This window comes from Chinchilla lanigera, unplaced genomic scaffold (genome assembly GCF_000276665.1).
Source record: "Chinchilla lanigera isolate Chin_1 unplaced genomic scaffold, ChiLan1.0 scaffold00086, whole genome shotgun sequence".
In the NCBI taxonomy this organism is placed as follows: Eukaryota; Metazoa; Chordata; class Mammalia; order Rodentia; family Chinchillidae; genus Chinchilla; species Chinchilla lanigera.
In genome coordinates, this window is record NW_004955487.1 from 8,275,632 (window position 1) to 8,295,004 (window position 19,373).

Here is a 19,373-nt window from a genome sequence, read left to right on the forward strand (position 1 = left end):
AATCATCCTTGAAAACTAGAGCTAAAAGCATCAGCCCCATCAGCCTGTCCTGGCCTCACCTGCCTTACAGAGCGGCACCAAGCCAGGCAGTAGAGACGGCAGGTGAGCTGAGGGTGAGCTGATAGGGCTGGCATTTTGGTCTCTAGTTTTCAAGGCTGTTTTCCAGCTAGGTCTTATTTTCAGGGAAAGGGGGAGATATGAGTCTCTGTGGAAGGAGCAACCACGACCAGAGCCACTAAGGTCACACTACAATCCTATCCCTTTCTTTTCTGTTCCTTTCTCTGGTCGCTTCCAGCCCATTATTTGAGACACAGTATGGGTCACAAGTGCTTCAATAAAATTCCTCAAACTAGGGAGGGAGAAGCGAGGCAAAGTTCAAAGGGAGCACTCAGAGTACTTGGAGGAAGCAGGTCTCACCTTGGACAGCTGATCAGCGCCCCAGTGAGGGAGAGAAGGGACACTTCTGTCCTGCGGGGGCTGTGTCCGGAATGGGAAATGAGCAAGCTGCCCACACAACACTGAAACCTGACCGACCTCACAAGCACAGTGAGGAATGAGAGAAATCCATACAACCTCATCCCCCTCCTGCTTGTGGAGAGCACGCATTTGCCAAGCAATCCCAACAACTGATTAACTAATAGGAAGCATCATTTACAGCTGTGGGGAACAGTGAATCCACTATTACTAGGGCACAGCATCTTGCAGGGAAAAGGAACCAGCTAATAAACAGGGACTTGGGGACACCCTTCCACCCAGGGGAAACAGTGTTCCCTGCTCTCTCACAGAAATACTTTGCATTGTCAAAATACTTTGGATTTTGGATTGAACAAATACTTTGGATTGTCAACAACCCAGACTGGTCTCTTTGCAATTCATCCTTGTTAAGAATAAGTATAAGTGATGCACAATTAGCATCACCTATCCTTATACATACAGAAAAGATTGGTTAGTTTTGTATTCTGATTGTATCCTCTCATTTCTTACTGAAAAAGAAGAAGAAGAAGAAGTTATTTAATTACAAATAATTAAATCAGGCATCTCTCTACTAGACTATCTCTGTAATTTTAAGTGAGTTAATAGAATTCACTTAAATTATCACAAGAAATCAAATACAGTAGTAACAAATGCTGGTGTGGCTACAAGGGAAAAGGAACCCTTCTATAGCGTTGGTGGGAATGTAAATTAGTACAACCACTATGGAAAACACTATGGAGATGTCTCAGGAAACTAAAACTAGAAATTACACTGGACCCAGCTATTTCTCTTCCTGAAAGAGTTAATGACATCATATTACATTGACCTGTGCACAGCCACTTTTATAGCAGCAGAATTCACAATAGTTAACTCTTGGAAGCAGCCTGTATGTCCATCAGGGAATGAATGGACAAAGAAAACATGGTACTTACACACAATGGAGTACTACTCTGCCACAAAGGAGGATAAACTTGAGTCATTTGTGGGAAATAAATGCACTCTGAGACCAGAATGTGAAGCGAAAGAAATCTGATGCAAAGTTTAAATATCACATGATTTCTCTTATATGAGAAACCCAGAGTATAAATAAAGACCAAAATAAAAATAGATAATAGGAAACAGGGAGAGGATCTTGCTCAAATGTGGAGGGGATCCAGAGATGGAAGGAGTGGAAAGGAGGGAAGGAAAAGAGGAGATAATGAATTAGGATGTGTTAGGAACATGCACCAACTCCACACAGGAAATCTAAGTATTATGTACTGCAAACATGGACTAATCCAAGATTTTTTTTGAGTTAACACTTTTGAAAAACCCCTACAGAAGGTCAGGAACAGCACCTACTAACTCTTCAGATCTTCCCCTATGTATAATATTTTTCACTTGATGAAGAAATTAAGTCTTTCTAAGCATACTTTGGAATATTCTTCTTAGGTATTATCCACATGGGTTTTGGTTAAGTGCTATAGAGATAGTTTCATAGTATTTATAATAACTTTTGCATATTTAAAGATTTCAAATAGTAATTTGTTAACACTTGTTCTCAATGTAAGAAAAGGAAAACTGAAGGTGAGAAAATCTGAATAATATAACCACATACATAGCTGAAAATATCCTTCATAGCAACATTTCATGGAAGAGACATGTGTTAGTCAGCATTCTATTCCTATAACAAAATAGCTGAGACAATTCACTTATGAACCAAAACATTTTATTTTGGCTTAGTGTTGGAGGCTACAGTCTAGTACAAGGCATAGCGATCTCTTTAGGCCTCTGGTAGACATCCTGGATGGCAATGGTGCAGAGGCTGTGGCTGAGTGAACTTGCTTCCATCATCAGCCAGGAAGCAAAAGGTAGAAAGGAAGAGGCCAAGATCCCACAGTCACTTTCAAGGCCACATCCCCTGAAGATTCCACCACCTTCCCAGATCACTATGCTGGAAACCAAGCCCCTAATGCATAGACCTCAGGATATTTATCCAAACCATGGCAAGCTACTTGTTATATCTAAATTCTGACTGATACAAGGAGAGAATTTGTATAATGTTGCTTAAACATTTTTGGCTGAAACTTGGGCCTCAATCTAACTTCTATTACGTATCTTCATGTTAGAAAGGATAATATCTACTCATTTAACCTGGAAAGTTTGTTATTATTCATTATCTCCACAAATATTCTTTTAGTTTCTGGCTGCTTCAGGACCTATTTTGTATACTACACATCTATATACAACTGGGACATAGATAATGCTATTACCATATTTTTACAGAATACAGGAAGTGAGCATACGTTTTTCTAAGCTGTGTTCATGCTAGAAGTTATTTGTTTTCTACCACAAATCACAAAGCTTTATAAAGTTCTTCCTATCAGAATAGTATTGCCAAGGGGCTGGGGATTTAGCTCAGAGGCACAGCACCTGCCTGGCAAGTACAAGGTCATGAATTCAATTCCTGGTACAGAAAAACAAACAAACAAACAAAAAAAAGATTCGTATTGCCAGGTGTGCCCTAGAGAGCAAGTGACGTTTTTCCAGCAGGGAGAGCTGTTTTCTATCTCAATATAACAGTAAAAAGGAGGAGGAAATTAGCTCACCTGAGCAAAGACATGCAGTTGAGGAAAACTCTAATGGAATTTGAGGCTTTGTGATTGGAAAGAAAAAATCTTATGGAGCCCATATGGAAATCACAGACATAGGCCCATCCATCTGCTTAACAGACTGATGTAGACTAATGCCCCAACTGAATAATCACCCACAATGTCCAAATGAAAGCACAAGTAAAGCAAAGTCAGACGGAAAATGACTCACCAAATGGACAGAACAGAAGCTGTCCCCACCACTGTCACAGACTTTATAAAGTATGCACCAAAGGTGCATTTTTGTGTTGCAGGAATACTCTAAGATGGTGGCATCTGCCACACTGAGTGTCTGAGTGTGAGTTCCATCTGTACTACTGTTTAGTTGACCTTAAAGTCTTTGGTTAAAATTATTGTCCATATACCATGAGAGGGGGACAAGTACGGCCATATGTTCCAACTTGTCTAAAATAAGCTTAGTAGTAAGATGAACCTCCTGGGAAACTGGAGAAGGACAGGCCAACTTGCAGCTTTGTTTGGACTATTGTTGAAAATGTCATACAGGGGGCTGGGGATTTAGCTCAGTGGCACAGCACCTGCCTGGCAAGCGCGAGGTCGTGAGTTCAATTCTCGATACTGGAAAACAAACAAACAAACAAACAAAAAGGTCATACATGGAATGGTGCATAGTGAGGAAAGAAAAATTGTAGCCATACATGCCTGCTAGTGTGTTCCTGCCAACATATAACTCAGTGAGGAATGCTTTATTTTCTAAGTGGACACACACACACAACTTGTAGTAACTGTATTTTCTTCAGAGGTAAATTGTTTCACCCAAAATCCAACTGTGAACTGTGATTACCACAAGTTACATATCTACATGATAATTGCTTTGCTTCTTATAATTTCTTTCATAAAATAAGTTTCTAAAGCCATACCATCAAATCGGCTCAGTTATTTTTCCTAAATACTTTGATATCCATAGCTTAATTTCTGATGAAATATAGTGCATCCATTGATAATTTAATGCATTTCATCAAAGATCACTACTAGCTTCAATTACTTCACAGTTTTAGGGAAATAATTTTTAAATCCTTGTGCATTTTCTTAAATGCATTTTCTTAAAGGCTTTTTTATAGTTTCAAAAAACAAGGTAAGATTACATGTACTTTTGTACACATTTCAGTTTGATTCTCAGTGCTATTTCTAAAAGACCTGCCATTCAATAGAACTCTCAGATCAATCAAGTTCCCTTTATTCATGCTATCTTTTGCATCCAGTTGCTAAGCTCAGCCTCATGTTTCTTCAGTAATCATAATACTGTGGAACAAGTACACGAATAGTGGTGTGAATTTACCAGGTTAATTTCAATTTCAAACTGAAAATTGCAATTTTCACTAAATATTAATAACAACTGAAAGAACAATTGCTCTGAAAAATAACTAAAACTATGATGTTTAACTGTAATAGCATTTTTGCATTTATTACTTCCTCTGAGTCTGTCATATGACCTGTCATAAAAGGAAAGAACACACCTCAGAGAAGTGGAACAAAAAAAGAAAGAAATAAAAGACTTTGATTCATGGAAAAAAAATAACACCCAACCTCCACACGTACCTCCCAGATCTTCATGGTTCTGCCCACTATAGGGACAAAATGTCTCCGAGACTTTTGTGCATTATCACAGGTCAAGCCTTAGCAAAGTCTCACATTCCGTCCTGATGACATTGTATAATTAGTTTACTCTTCAAATGTAGGTATATTTCAGGCCTCTAATTTGGATCTCCAAGGAGGAATTGACTTAATCACTTAAGTGTACATAACTAGGCATAAATAAATATTATTCTTTTCTTTCTGTTTAAGTTTTATTTTTATTGGTACGTGTTTTCAGTGCAGAACCACTGCATTCATCCTACTGAGTTTGTGCATGTCCATGACACTTCCTAATTCTTTTCACTTCCCTTTTATGACACAGTTGGTCCTAGGGATCTGATAGAAACTTGGAATAGAAGTTTTATTTGAAATAAAATGCTGTAGCCTGTCATGTCAAGACTGTCTGAAAAGACCAGGACTTACAACCGTTTGACAGCAGACTCTCTTGCATATATGTGGGGACATTCATTCACACAGGCTGACAAAATAGCGCTCACCATGTATAGACCAATGAGCCCGGGTAGTGCAGCCCTGAGAGTGGGAGACTACTGCCTGCCTTCTCCTTCACCCTGATCCCAGGGTCCTCTCTGCCCAACACCTTCATTCTCTCAGCCGCACACCAAAAGCTACCAGCTACCTGTGTTTCACCACAGTCCTTCCTTGGGACAGTCCACTCAGTGCATTCTTATCTTCAGCCCAAGCGTTTTTCATTTGAAAATCATAAACATGTGTTTTGCTTTGTATTGTTTTCCAGGTTATCTGCCCATACCCTTAAGCTCTCCCGTTACCCTTGATCAATGCTGCTCAGTGATGCTTCCCTTGACTTTCCTGAAATCTCAGGTCCTCACTAGACCCAGTGCCAGCCCTGGGCTCCGCACACCTTCCCTGTGTGCGTGGTACAGTCTGTAAACAGCATCCCTGTCCTTATCCCCTTTGCCAGAAGCTGCGTGTAACAGATTAAATTCCTGTAATCTCTTCTCCCGTGACATTCCTCTAATCCTTTTTTACCTTTCCATGTCACTTCTGGTCTGCTCCTTTTTACCATTTCCCACTTCTTTTGCTTTGTGTGGGAAACGACAGCATTGACCTGGACCTAGAGAGGAATTCAGAAGCCTGGAACAAACTCAGAGTGCCCTCTGACACTCTGACACTCCATGTGACCTTGGGTGGCTCTCAGCTATATGTTGTCAGCAAGACAGAATTCTCAGCTATAAAAGAGTCTCAAAGAGCAAATGGTGGATGCGAATGAAGGAAAAGCGATGGTAGGCACTTATTCCAGCCATAATTATTTATCTTTAATATTTAATTTTTGCTTTAGAAATGACCTTATCATGGATTTCTTCATACTGCAATTTGCTCATTTATTTAGCTTGGTGATTAACGTACACTTTGGTGTCAGCATTGTACTTCCCAAGAATCAAATAAAAAGGCACCCCAGGAAATTCGGCATCATTTTACCACCTTTCCCCTTTCCTGACTTCATCAGACTGAGCCAGGGAAACCAAAAGGTTACAGAGCACTGGAAAAGGTCAGCCAGCTTCACTCTCTATAAAAAAATAGAAAGAAAAATGGGAGCGGAAAGAAACCATGCCGGCCCCTTGATAATCCACAGTTGTTACACAAAGCCTCATAGCTCCTCTGATCACTTCCTCCCCACGCAGCCTCCATGTCCCAGGGATCAGAGGAGGGCGAATTAGATCATATATTTGAAACACTTGGTTTCCTTGTTGGAAAGGGACCATATAAATCCTCTGTGTTGTCACTTTCTATTCTGCCCATGCCTTTGACCTTAGCTCACTGAAAGTAATTTATACCTGGTTGTAAGGGCAGTGAAAACAGCTCTATGCACTCCATAGAGAACATGCCTGGGGCATAGAGCCCTGGCTGATCACAGGCACCTGATCAGAGGACTCCCTCCCAGCTTGAATAAACATAATTATAAAAACAACAGCCACTGTCACTGTCACTGTCGCTGTCATGGCCAGGGTGGTGAGTCATGAGTCACTGTCAGAATCCTGCCTCCCACTCGCTGGTGAGCTCCCCCAAGAAAGAAGAGCAGATCTTGGCTGCCAGTGTATGTGGCCTGTGGGTACTTTGGAGCCGTGGCTGTCCCTGGCTGCATAAGAAAGGGTTACTGTGCATTTCGTTTTTATTCAGTCTATTCAGGGACTCAAGAAGAAAAAACAGACACAGACACTCTCCCCAAGAAGATCCATAAAATAAATAACAAATAGCTCATACTTAAAAAAAAAAAAAAAAACTGCTCAATTATATGAGTGCCCCGTGTTGTTACTGGTCATCATTTTGTTCTCCAACTACCAAGAAAAAAATTCTACCTTTCTTGCACCCCTAAGCAGTTGCCATGTTCTATCAGTTACGCTTCCAGAGAACCCTCTCATCCACTTCCTGCTGGGGTTGTATTCCTCACAACCCCAGGAGCCTGTTTTTGTACAGCTCTTCAGAGGCCCTCTGTGCTGGGAGCACTGCTTCTAATGCATTTCTAAGATCAATCCCCTGGGTACCCCAAGAACCAGAGAAATCCTGAAATGCAATCCAGACATGCTCCTCCATGCAGAGGCAGGTCTAAAATGTAGGGTTCAATACTGCAGCCTCTGCATAGGTGCAGACAGCTATGAAGAGGCGATAAAAGCCAGACAGAGTCCTGCTGGCAGGCTTGGGATGGAAAGCAGCTCTGGCCGGAAGGGAAGAGGTGTTAGGGTTATCACTATCCAGACACCCTGCACAAGCTTCTCCAAGCTCTGGTGTCCTCTCAGCAGGTTAAGATAAGCCCCTAAGACTTTCCACTCTAACTTTTTATTTCTCCCCCACAGTTCTCCTACACTCTCAGTCCAAATTAAAGCTTATATTCTTCAAGCTTTCTTTGCTCATGTCCTAATCGTTTCCATAAACACCATTTCATCCTTATCTAGTTGGCACATATTATTTGGTCTTTATATAGTAATTTTACTACAGGACAATTATTCTGAAATATTCTTTCTATCCATAGGCCCCTGCTTTGGATGTATACACCTGCTTTTTGATTTAAATATTATATTTTTACATTGCAAATTATATGTTCATGTTTTTGTATCCTTATTACCTTGGAGTTTTTCCACTAGGAAAATCCTATATCTTACAAATCATTTTTTGCCAGGAACCTGAGTGGAATATAACTGCACCACACCTACTTTTACTTATTTCAAATTAAATTACAGAGTGAGGGGATTATGATGTAATAAAAAGTGATAAAAAGCAAGAAATTCAGCATGAACAGTTTAAGAATTAAAGACTTCCCTTACTCATATTCCATGCTGTGACTTGATGCTTCAACACCAGAAATAGATAGAAGGGATGTGATGCTGGGAAGATAAGATGTGGTTGGAATATGCCCAAATACCCCTGAGTTTATCCTAATGCTAACTCTAACCTTAACTATAGACTTAATCCTAATCTTAACACTGACCACTAGCCCTAACCCTCACCCCCAACTCCTGCTGCCTAATGCTTAACCCAACTTGAATCCCTAAACCTAACCCCAACGCTAACCCTAACCCTAATACTAAACCATGTTTGTATAATAAACATTCACGTAGCACTTACATTGTACGTCAGACACTCTTCTTCACTATCATTAACAACTTTAGACCTCATAATGACTTTATAAGTAGATAAAATGTTTGGCCTCCAGATAACTTATACACTCTAGACTTCTGAGAACCCTAAATGCATTTGGTCTGTGTGGATTCCATCAATATTTATCCTATTATAAAGTAAAATTTTAGAATTTTAAATATATATTAACTTCTAAATAATACATAGCCTACTAACACACATGGCATACTTTTAAGAGTAACTTTATGTCTAAAACAGAAAAAATACTGTGAAGAGAGGTATTGCTTTATATTTTTTCAAATCTCTTTCATGTGTAGCTTACTAGAATTCAGTTGAATCCTTCTGCTTCTGAATTCATTCTGCTGTGACATATCATTTTGGTGCAGGCACATTAAGAAAATCTGGCCTCATCTAGAAATGTACTAGGAAGTGGAGGAGTTTTAATATTGTTCTCACATAATGGTAATTTTTTTTCTAATATACCAACACTAACAAGTAGTTGTTTCTTAAAGATTAGTTGTAGTGTGAATCTGAAACCAAACCAAAAAATACTTGCTACTATTACATTAAAATTCACAGTGTACCTTACACTTGAAGTCTAACTTTCAGCCATGCTTAAGTTTTTAACATAATGAACTGGGTATTTGAGACACATGTGACCATTTAGTTATGAAGATCATTCAAGTGCTGAAACCTACTGCATTACATGATATCAGAAAAAAATCACAACCATTAATATCACCATTCATCCCATCAGAAATATCTCTTACATATTTGAAAGCTGTCAAGCCAATGGACATATATTTTGTAAAACAATTTAATTTTCACAAGAAAGCTTGAGTTTTTATCACTGGTAACAAATACTGTTGTTTTCCTTAAAGTAGTAGACTTGCTTTGTTCATTGCTGAAACAAGACCTGCCAAATACCCAAGAATAAATAGATATTATTCATCTGATCACTTCTCTTTCAAATAAAAATGATGTCCCATGAAATAAAAATAACTGATTACCTTAAGACTGAAAAGAAAAAAATAGAAATTATTTTTAAAACACCGTGGTGCTTAAGTCTACAAGAAAAATGCTTATACATATTTCCATTTTTAAAAGACAGAATATTTTTAAAGCATACTCAAGATTTAATAACATTTATCATATACAGTTTTGGCAAAAACAGTCTTAAATTGGCTTTTTTTTACTGCAAGTGTGTGGTGGTGAAGAATAACACAATTGTCAGTGCAGTCTAAGGCCACCAGTCTCTCACACAATCAGTTCAATTGGCAACACAGTGAAACATGTGAACAATGTCTGTATTTACAGCCTGAGGTTTTTTTTGTTTTTTGTTTTTTGTTTTTTTTTATTTTGGTTTTTCTCCGGTACCGGGAACTGAACTCACGACCTTGCGCTTGCCAGTCAGGTGCTTTTGCCGCTGAGCTAAATCCCCAGCCCCTCAGCCTGAGTTCTTGAAAGAATGTTAGGGGTCCTCAACAGACTACAGACAACTGTGACTTCATGGCTCCTTGAAACCATTTCAGAGATGAAGAAATTAGAAATCAGAGGTCCTCAATATCACATTGCAGGCTCCAGACTTAAATTCTCTCTCTCTCTCTCTCTCTCTGCCATGTACCACCATGCTTTCTTCTTTACCCTGGCTCATCCTTAGCAGCTTACCAACTATCTAGTTCCCCCTGCCTTACAAAATGAAACACAGAGACTTCTCTTACAAAGCCATCACCTCCAGTTACTATTCCTTTACTCTTTTTGTAGTCAAACATTTTGGAAATGTTATCTCTAAATATGCTGCACTCATCTCTGAATCTTTCCTTCACTGTTCAACCATGATCCTACTCCATGCTGCAGACTTCACTAAAATTACCCCTTCCTGGGCCTCATTTATCTAATGTCAAAATAGCTTCATCTTAACTTCTCAGGTTTCTTGAAACCTCTTGAAATATTTTGGCCATATACGGTTCTGTGATCCCAATTTCTCCTTCCCAATCCTGACTCTTAAATGCTGGCTTTTGTTTTTCTACCATCCCAGTAATGTTAGCTTCTCTGGACTTAAACTGGGCTCACTCTACATATCTAATGGATCTTATCTGTTTGCAAGGTGTTGAATGTGTTCTGAGCAATGATTTCAAAATTTCCATCCATCCCTCATCTCCTGTCAGGTTTGCATACTGAGCGATCTTCTGCATGGATCCACTTTATCTTACAGCATCTGGAACTTAACATATCTGATGTTGAACTCATAATTTCCTTTCTGAAACCTTTAGAAAACATCTTGCCACTCCCAGTGTTCTCTCAGCAAGTGTTGACATCATCCTCCCAGCTGCTCAAGACAGAAATCCGAGATTCATCCTGTTGCTTCTCTCTTTGCCCACTCCCCAAAGTAAATGCATCACTGATGGTATTTCTAAAGAGATAGCTAAGGGAGGGGGCGGATCATCTCGCATAACACCACTACCTGAGGGCAGGCCATCATTCCTGTAGGCTGTCCCTTGTCCTATTCTATTGCATCAAATTTCTAACTGCTCTCTCAGCTATCAGTTTTGCATTTTTTCCATCTCTTCTCCACACAGCCACCAGCAATCCTATGAGCATGTAAATTGAATTCATTCTCTCCACTGGAGGTACACAGGAGATTTTATAAGGAAGTTACTGAAGCAGCAGACTTTCATATAGTAGACAGACGTACTGGACCCCCGTCCTGCTCTCTGATGCTTACCCATCACACTCCAAAGGACAGAGGGGTCAGGAGTCCAAGTCAGGAATGGCTGCAAATTTTCCTCGCAATCCATGGGTGAGGGTAAACCAGATTTTCTTCTGGTGCTGGTTTAGTGTTATTGTCCAGTGAATATAGGAAATGCAAAGATAACTACAACACAGGATGTCCTGATTAGCACGGCAATAAACTCAAGAACCTGAATCTATGGACAAATGGAAGAAGCAAGCAGCTAATTTACCAGGGGGAAGTTCAGAAGTTTTTATTTGAAAAGATAAATTTTGAGCTCTAGAACGTAGGGGTGGTGAGGAGCAGGCAGAGGAGAAAAATAATCCTTTACATTTACTGAATATTGCCAGTATACTGTGGAACTAGCTTATTATATTTTAATAATCAGTTTGTGTGCATTATTTAAATCAGTACCATAACTTAGGGAGCCAGATATTATTATCGTAATTTTTTAGAAAGAAGAAACTGGACTTCAAAATGCAGGAGGACTTTCCCAAGGCCGCACAGCGAGCATCCGTGCAGTGCTCCACCTTACCATGAGTGACTCTGGCCTCATGGTACACAAAGACGTTTTGTGGTGGAAAACAGAGGCATGGAATTCTAGTCAAAGGAACAACTAACAACTTAGAGAGATACGGCAACGGGGCAAACCATAAAACAACCTGCACAAATGAGAAGTTTGTAGTGTTGGCCTTCTATTCTTAATAAGAAGTAGCATCAGCAGATGAGGCCTGAGAGAGCTAGAAAATGATGGTAGGAACCTGGTTGTTTAAATTAAATGGCTGGAGACTGGGGGGTGTTAAATATGTGGTGGTGAGGGGAAAACATTGTCATCAGACTTGACATCTACTTCTGGTAGTCAATCTACAGTTAATACTTCTTTTACATAATTGCTTCTCCGTCATAAAAATATGTTCAGATTATAAAGTTCCTCATGATTTGCCAGAATGTAAAGATCAGGAACATTTAAATTTAAATAGGCTGGCTTTAGCTGGGCTCATTATTCAATCACACATCTGATCATAATCTCTCCTCTTCTCAGTAGCTGCAACATGCTGAGATATTATGCTAACACGTCCCACGAAATAGTTAATAAAAAGCTTTAGTGATGCCAGGCTCCCTCTGTACACAGGAAAACCAAACCTCAGAAAGATCAACTCAATTGCCAGGGTTCGCACAACCAATCCGTAGCAAAACCAAGAACTGAACTCCAATCATTTCTAGGCCAAACAGTGTGTTCTTCTCCTTCACTTCTACCTGCTCCTCAGAACCAAAGCCGACAGCAGCTCTGTCTGCCCTCTCCCAAAGCTACCATCAACACCGTGATTCACTTCAACATGGCACTTCTTTAACACTTCCGTTTCCATTAAAAATAAATAACTTTTGTCTCACTTCCACATTTGGAGCAATGCTTCCAGAACAAAGTACATTTTTGTCCTTAGTCAAATGAACCACTAGCTCTGACTACAGACAGCTGAGAAGCTCCTTCTCATAATTGTTTACCAGGGTTGACCCACATGGTTGGAAGATTGGGCCAACTAGACTCTCCAGGGATTTTGAACTTCTTAGGAGGTATGACCAGGAGTACGGTGAATATGAACATTACAAGTAGATGTTTGGGGTAGCTCTGCAGATAGTAGGGTGCAGCCTTAAGATGATGTGGCTCTGAAGCCACCAGATGTTTGATTTAGCATCTTATGGGGCAGTTCCTATGAAACTGAGGCAGGAACCTGGAATAAAGGCTGTGAAATGGACTCGGACTCAGATTGCAAAGCAAAGGTTCACGAGGTCATCAGGGAATAGGTAGATCACAATAGTGCTCTATAAATTTTGGGTAATTTAAACAGAAATATGAATAGGATTTGTCTTAGTTTATCTTCAAGGCAGAGCCAGAGGTCACAGTTCTTGTGAATAATTAGGGGTTCCCTGAGGTCAAGGACACCGAAGGAAGTAGGACGGAGGCATGATTAGTAATGTTAGGTACAAACTTGACTAAGGGACACTTAAAAGATGATAGAGCAGTATTTTTATTTGTGTGTCTGAGGCTGCTTCTAGGGGAGATCGGCATGAGAGTCAGCAGACTGTAGAAGACCCACCATCAAGCTGGGCAGGCAGCGCCCTCACTGCTGCAGACGCAGACAGAGCACACAGGTAGAGGAAGAGCAAATTTACTCTCTCTTCTGGAGCTGGGGCATTTCTCCCGCCCTTGTACATGAGAGCTTCGGGTTCACCATCTAGACTTCAGGAATTACACCGTTGCCCATCTGCTCTTGAAGAGTCTCAGGCCTCCGGCCTCAGAGTGAGATTTTCACTATTGGCTTCTCCAGTTCTGAGGACTTTAGGCTTGGACTTCTCTTGTTTTGCTGCTTGAAAACACCTAGAACTGCAAAGTAGAGAATCAGAAGAGGCCTGTGAAGTATTCTTTGGGGAGCAAAAGAAGAAAGCAGCATTGACTGTGAAGCAAAATCAGATAGCCCCCAGGCAATGAGCCTTGGCAGGAATCCCAAGGTGTTACCGCCAGAACTCTTTGTCTAAGATTTTTCCACCCCAAAATGATTACACTGCTAAAATTATCAGCACAAACAAAGCAAAGACCTTCTAAAGGGGAGTGAACATTTTATCCTGGGCAGGAAAATTCTGCAGTCTCAGGAGGCCTTTCCTGAACCTTAGAGCCCACCTTGGCCACCGTGGCTTTTGCTGGACCTTCCCGGTTGCCCTGGCTTGGTCTCCTGGCCACCTGGAGCTCTCTCCGCAGAGCTCCTCTGCATGGCCAGAGTTTCTCTGGGAAATCGTCACACCTTCTCCAGTGCCATGTTCATCCTCTATATTTTCTAATACACATCACATTTCACTGGAACTGATTGATCAGATCACTGCTGGGAGCCTCTAGATAGATTAGGAAAGTGACGCTCAAGCCTTCAAATATGGATCCTGGACCCAGCAGCACCTGCAGAAGCTTGAGGTTCATTCTCTCTGGGGTCTTTTGTTATCTCCCTGCTTCAATAATTGTGTGAGCCACTTCCCCTAATACATTCCCTGCCTGTCTGTCAGTCTGTCTGTCTGTCTGTCATCTATGCCACTGGTTCTGTCCCTCCAAGGACAGTAACAACTACTAGAAGGAAGCATTAAGCAAAAATGCAGTTTGGGCTGGAGACAGCTTCAACATGTTCCCACCTGGAAACGTGTGAGCACAAACTGCAACAGGAATTCCAGAGTGGAAATTCAGCTTTGTGTTCTCCTTGGCTGGCTGAGCCGTCCTCGGGGAAGCGTCACCTGAGCGGGGGTGTGAGTAGCTGGGCTAGGGTGCAGCAGGTGACAAAGGGCTCAGAATGGACAGCAAGAACGTCCACTTCAGCTGCAGCTTGCAAAGTCCATCACATGGGATGATCTCAGAAATACAAACTTTCAGGCCAAGCTCAAATATCCTCACTCTCATACTGTGAAATTTAGAATACACAAATCAAGACTTAGATAACTCCATTACTGCCCAAGACCACATAACTAGTCAGTTATTAAGTGCAAATTAAATTTAAACTTACATGGGCTCCAAACCTATGCTTTTGCCTCTATACCAGTGTCTCTCAAACCATGACCTCTGACTACTAGCAATGCATAACCTGTTAGGTCTAGTGACCTAACTGTCTCTAGAGCTTGTCTCCAGGAATTGGAACTCGTAACCAGTTACCTACATGACTGTGACATATTCACTATGATTTCTGAAAATTTCTCATCTATTTCACATTGCTCCTCTAATTCTGACCCTAAAACCAGGAGCCTGGAAAAGTATATGCCCATTTCCGAAGATTCCTTCATTTTGAGATGAGTGACTGCATTCCACAGATGCAGGGACCAGACAGCCACAGGCAAGATGGGAAGAAGACAGGTGCTTGATTAACAATCCCCAAAGCCCCAAGGAAAGGGTCTATGATTTCTTATTACCGGATAGCTTTTGTGGATTCAATTGTGCATCCACAAAATATATGTTGCAATCCTAACACCCAGCACCTCAGGATGTGACTGTTTTGAGAACCAGGTCCTGCACAGGTTTGTAGGTATAATTAATTATGATGAAGTCATGTGGGAGTGGAGTGACTCTGAGCGATCCTACCGGAAAAAGCAAAGACAGAATGACAACAGACACACAGGAAGAACACCTTCTGATGACAGATACAAGACTGGATGTGCATGTAGAATCCATGGACTCAAGAAGGATTCTACCAGTCTGAGTATGACCCCACTGAGATCTTAGTTTTGGACTTCTGGCCTCCAGAACTGTAGAATAAGTATCTGCTGCTTTAATCCACACAGTCAGGGTGGGGGAGCAGTTGTGCGGGGCAGCCTTGGAAAACCAGTATGACAGCAAGTGAAGGTCATTTTAGCATTTTCCTTCTCTGCACTTAATGTCATCTCCACTGTTCCATTTCAGCATCCACAAACTCCAGGCCATGGACCATGAGCAGCAGCAAGGGAAGCTTCACCTGTATTTGCAGCTGTTCAGAGCAGCTCTGTCAAATTTCCAGGTTTTCCTTCAGTTCCTGCAAATAAGGCATTGGTACAATTGCCCTGTGGAAAATGCACTTTGCCTACACCAGGTATGAACCACCCTATCGAGAAAAAATTGCTTGGCTTCATGCTAGATGTAAATGAAGGGTCAGAAGCAGCACCTTCTGATTACCTGTGCCGACACAGATTCAAAGACTGAAGATTGCACTTTTCTCATTTGTCCCCAGTGTTCAGGAGTTTTAAGCCTGACATCATTTTGGGTCCATGTTCTACACACATACTCTCCTTTTGGGAAACATCTCATTGAAACTGTTAGACATGAATTTTTTTATGACATATGACACATTTTGCCCAGAGAGTTCTCTGGTTTGCCACAGCACTAATCTACCTCACAGTGGCTCTCCATAGCACACATCACTGCCTGAGCTCCAATTCCTGTCTGATCAGCAGGGCATTAGATTTTCAGAGGACAGTGAGCCCTACCATAGGCTGAATATGCAAGGGATCTGGGTCATACACTCTCTTGAATCATCCTACCCCTGCCTTCTATGAAACCAGTTTTTGGTGCCAGGAAGGCAGAGAACTGCTGCTCAATAAGGACAGGCTGGGGTGGGAGTGCCCAAGACTGAACATGTGCTCTCAAATTTCAATCCAGAATGACTGCAGGGGACTATTTGTGTGCCTCCTGACATTTTTCCTGCATGGAATATTTTTAAGGTCTCTGGTGTAACCACTGCAAGATTGCTACAGACTAGTATCAAATCACCTCAGCACCAGAAATTCCTGGTAGAGAAAAGGTTATCAGTTTTGGGGGGATGGGTATTAAAGTGTGTGTGTGTGTGTGTGTGTGTGTGTGTGTGTGTGTGTGGACACTTTTGAAACACTGTCTCTGAGTGGTAGCTGTCAGTTACCAGGGCCAAACCTCAAGGCCAGAAACTTCTTCACGTTGAAAGGTTCCTGTGGCCTGACAGAACCCAAGCATTTATAAATCAGAGATTAAAGTTAGTAGAGATTTCAGAAATAAAGCTCAAACCCAACACAATTTGTCATCACAGAACAAACCTGGGTTCTTCTAAAGCCACATTTTTGAGCCTGAATCCCAGAGTGAGTCAGACAAGTTTTTCTTCTTAGATAATAATAGTGAAATTGGGCCTTAGAGGATTATTAGTCAGCAAAACTCAATTTTGGTAAGGCTGTGCTCTAAGAAAGGAAGTGAAGAGATATGAGGCCAGATTTAGGACTGTCAGAGAGCAAGCACTGCAAGGTACAGAGGAGAATGATCCATCTGTGCTTCTCCTGCCCAATGTGAACAGAGAAAGCACAGAAAAGGAGGGATCTGCTCACTTTACAGAGCTCTGTGAGCTCCTTCCAATTGAGAGATCAGCATCAAAACCCTGCCATACCCACTGTGTCCCTGCAAGAATGTCAACATCCACAACTCTACAAACACCAAATGTTGGTGAGGACCCCAGAAGCGGGAGCTCTTATTCAAACAAGGGAAAACGATGTGGTCACATTAGAAGAATTTGGGCTGTTTCTTGTGAAACCAAACCCACTCCTCCCATTCAATCCAGCAACTATGCTTTTTGCTGTTGGCCCCCAAGGAGTTGAAATCCTCTGTCTCACAACAACCTGCACACAAATGCTTACAGCAGCTTCAAAATAATGGTCAAAACCTGAACTATCAAAGTGTCCTTCAGTAGGGAAGTGGATCAACTTGGTGCATATAAATAATGAATATTGTTCAGTGCTGCAAGGAAGTGAGCTATCAAACACTAAAAAGAACTGGAGGAAACATAAACACATATTACTCTGTGAAATTTGAAAAGGCTGCATACTGCATTCTAGCTATACAACATTCAAGAAAAGCCAAAAATATGGAGACTGTAAAAACGCTAGTGGTTCCCAAGGTCTTGAGGGAAGAATGAAGAGACAGAGCACAGAGGATCTTTAAGAAAGTGAAACTATTCTGTATGATACTGTAATGGTGGATACATATCATTATACTCTGGTCAAAGCCAGAGAATGTACGACATCAAAACTGAGCCCTGGACTATGGCCTTTAGATGATTCTGATTCGTCAATAAAGGTCCACTGGTGTATCAAATGCAGGATAGATGATAGATAGATAAATAGATAGATAGACAGATGATAGATAGATAGATAGATAGATAGATAGATAGATAGATCTGAAAAAGATAGGCACTCTAAAAGGACTAACATTATTTCCAACTTTTATTCCCATCCACTGTAGCAGCAGAATCTGCCACACACTGTGCCAGGCTGTGGAATAAAGCCATGAGAAACACCATGGTGCTCTACTGTGTCAATAAAAATGCAGGGCTACCACAGCAAGTTCTGTGACAGAGGAGAGTAGGGATGATGCAGAGATTTGCATACAGATTTTCAAAGGTCTTAAGGACTGAGTGCCAGGCAGGTGAGGCCTAGGGGCAGGCTGGGCATGGGGATGACGAATGGTAAGTGAGAAATCTCAGCTCCTCAGATACATGCAAAGCAAAATTCACCACATTTTTAAAAACAATACAAAATGCAAACTTCCATACAAACGATAAACACGACAAAATTTCAAATACAAAGGGGAATGATATAAAAGATGAGAATGAAGAGGTGGAAAAGTGCCTGAATATGGAGATTATTTTAAAATACAAAATATGAATTTGTATCTTGCAGTGGAAAACCTCTGCATGGGTTTTAGACCCAGAAGTGGAGGATCCCATAACATTTTGAAAATTTCTATGGCAGCAATATGAGAGATGATTTAGAGGGAAAAACTCTAAGGGAGGAATGAGAAAGACTTGTTAAAATACTGCTGCGAATACCCAAGGGGGCATTTGAAAATTTATGGTGCAGAGGCAGAAGCTAACCACTTGTTTCCCAGCACATGAAAAAATTGTATTCTTTTCTAGATATTCCTACTTTCAAAGATAATTCAAGTGGATCCACAGCTTTTCTTGCTCTGCTAACAATTCCAGCCACCTGATATCTCCAGACTTAGAGAAGGGCATATTTCTATGCTTCCCAAACCACCTGCATTCAGCCCTCCTGGGAAGAACCTCAGAGGGTTCTACTCTGACAGGTGCTTTGCAACCAGGAGTCTGTAGCTCACCAACCTCCACCTGAGGCAGGTAGGTACAGTCCTTCTTGCTAATATCCTAGAACTCTGAGGGAGTCTCTGGAAGAACCCTTTCGTCCCCATGGGCAAGGAAAAGAAAACTTCAGGTGTGATTCTACTGAGAATTTTTCTTGTCCTTTACACAATTCCCTTGGAATTCCTGAGGTCACATTTACTGAAGTTGTTTGGGAGGAGACAAAGGGAGTCAAGAGACTGGCTTGGCAACCTCTTCTCTGGCAAGCACTTAAAAAGGTTAACAGGCAGCAACTTGTGTTCTATTTAGAACATCAGAATTTCTTGTGTTTAAGTTTGGGACTTTAGCCAAAATTCTAAGACAATAGGAAAAGCCTCATTCAGTGTACTATTTTTAAAACTTTGAAAATTGAAGATTTTTATCCTTGTAGTTGTTGTTTTCGGTTCTTTAAGAAATGTAGTGCTCACAATAGAAAGTGCAGCTATCAAACATGGAGTAGGGAGAGAAAAATGCTGACCTAAGAGCTGTACCGGTACACAGGAAGTGAGAAGAGACAACTCCGCAGGGAACATGTATGAGGAAGGCTTAGAGAGGAGATGGTGTCGCAGTGTGAGAGGGTCGGTGGGAAAGATTTACTGCATATGCAATTTTGGGGATCAAAATCCTGGGAGAAAGGGACGATGGAAGTCATGAAAGAAGTTTGGAGGATTTCAAACTCTTTCT

General features: G+C 41.1%; 1 long non-coding RNA gene across 1 annotated transcript in view; it reads right to left on the bottom strand.

Moving 5' to 3' along the window:
• Positions 1 to 13,049: 13,049 nt before the first annotated feature.
• The window catches only part of LOC102009847, a 12,819-nt gene continuing 6,495 nt past the window's right edge, over positions 13,050 to 19,373 (bottom strand). The window contains exon 2 of the long non-coding RNA XR_263988.1: positions 13,050 to 13,423. This is a non-coding gene — a long non-coding RNA (uncharacterized LOC102009847). The remainder of the gene's footprint in view (positions 13,424 to 19,373) is intronic.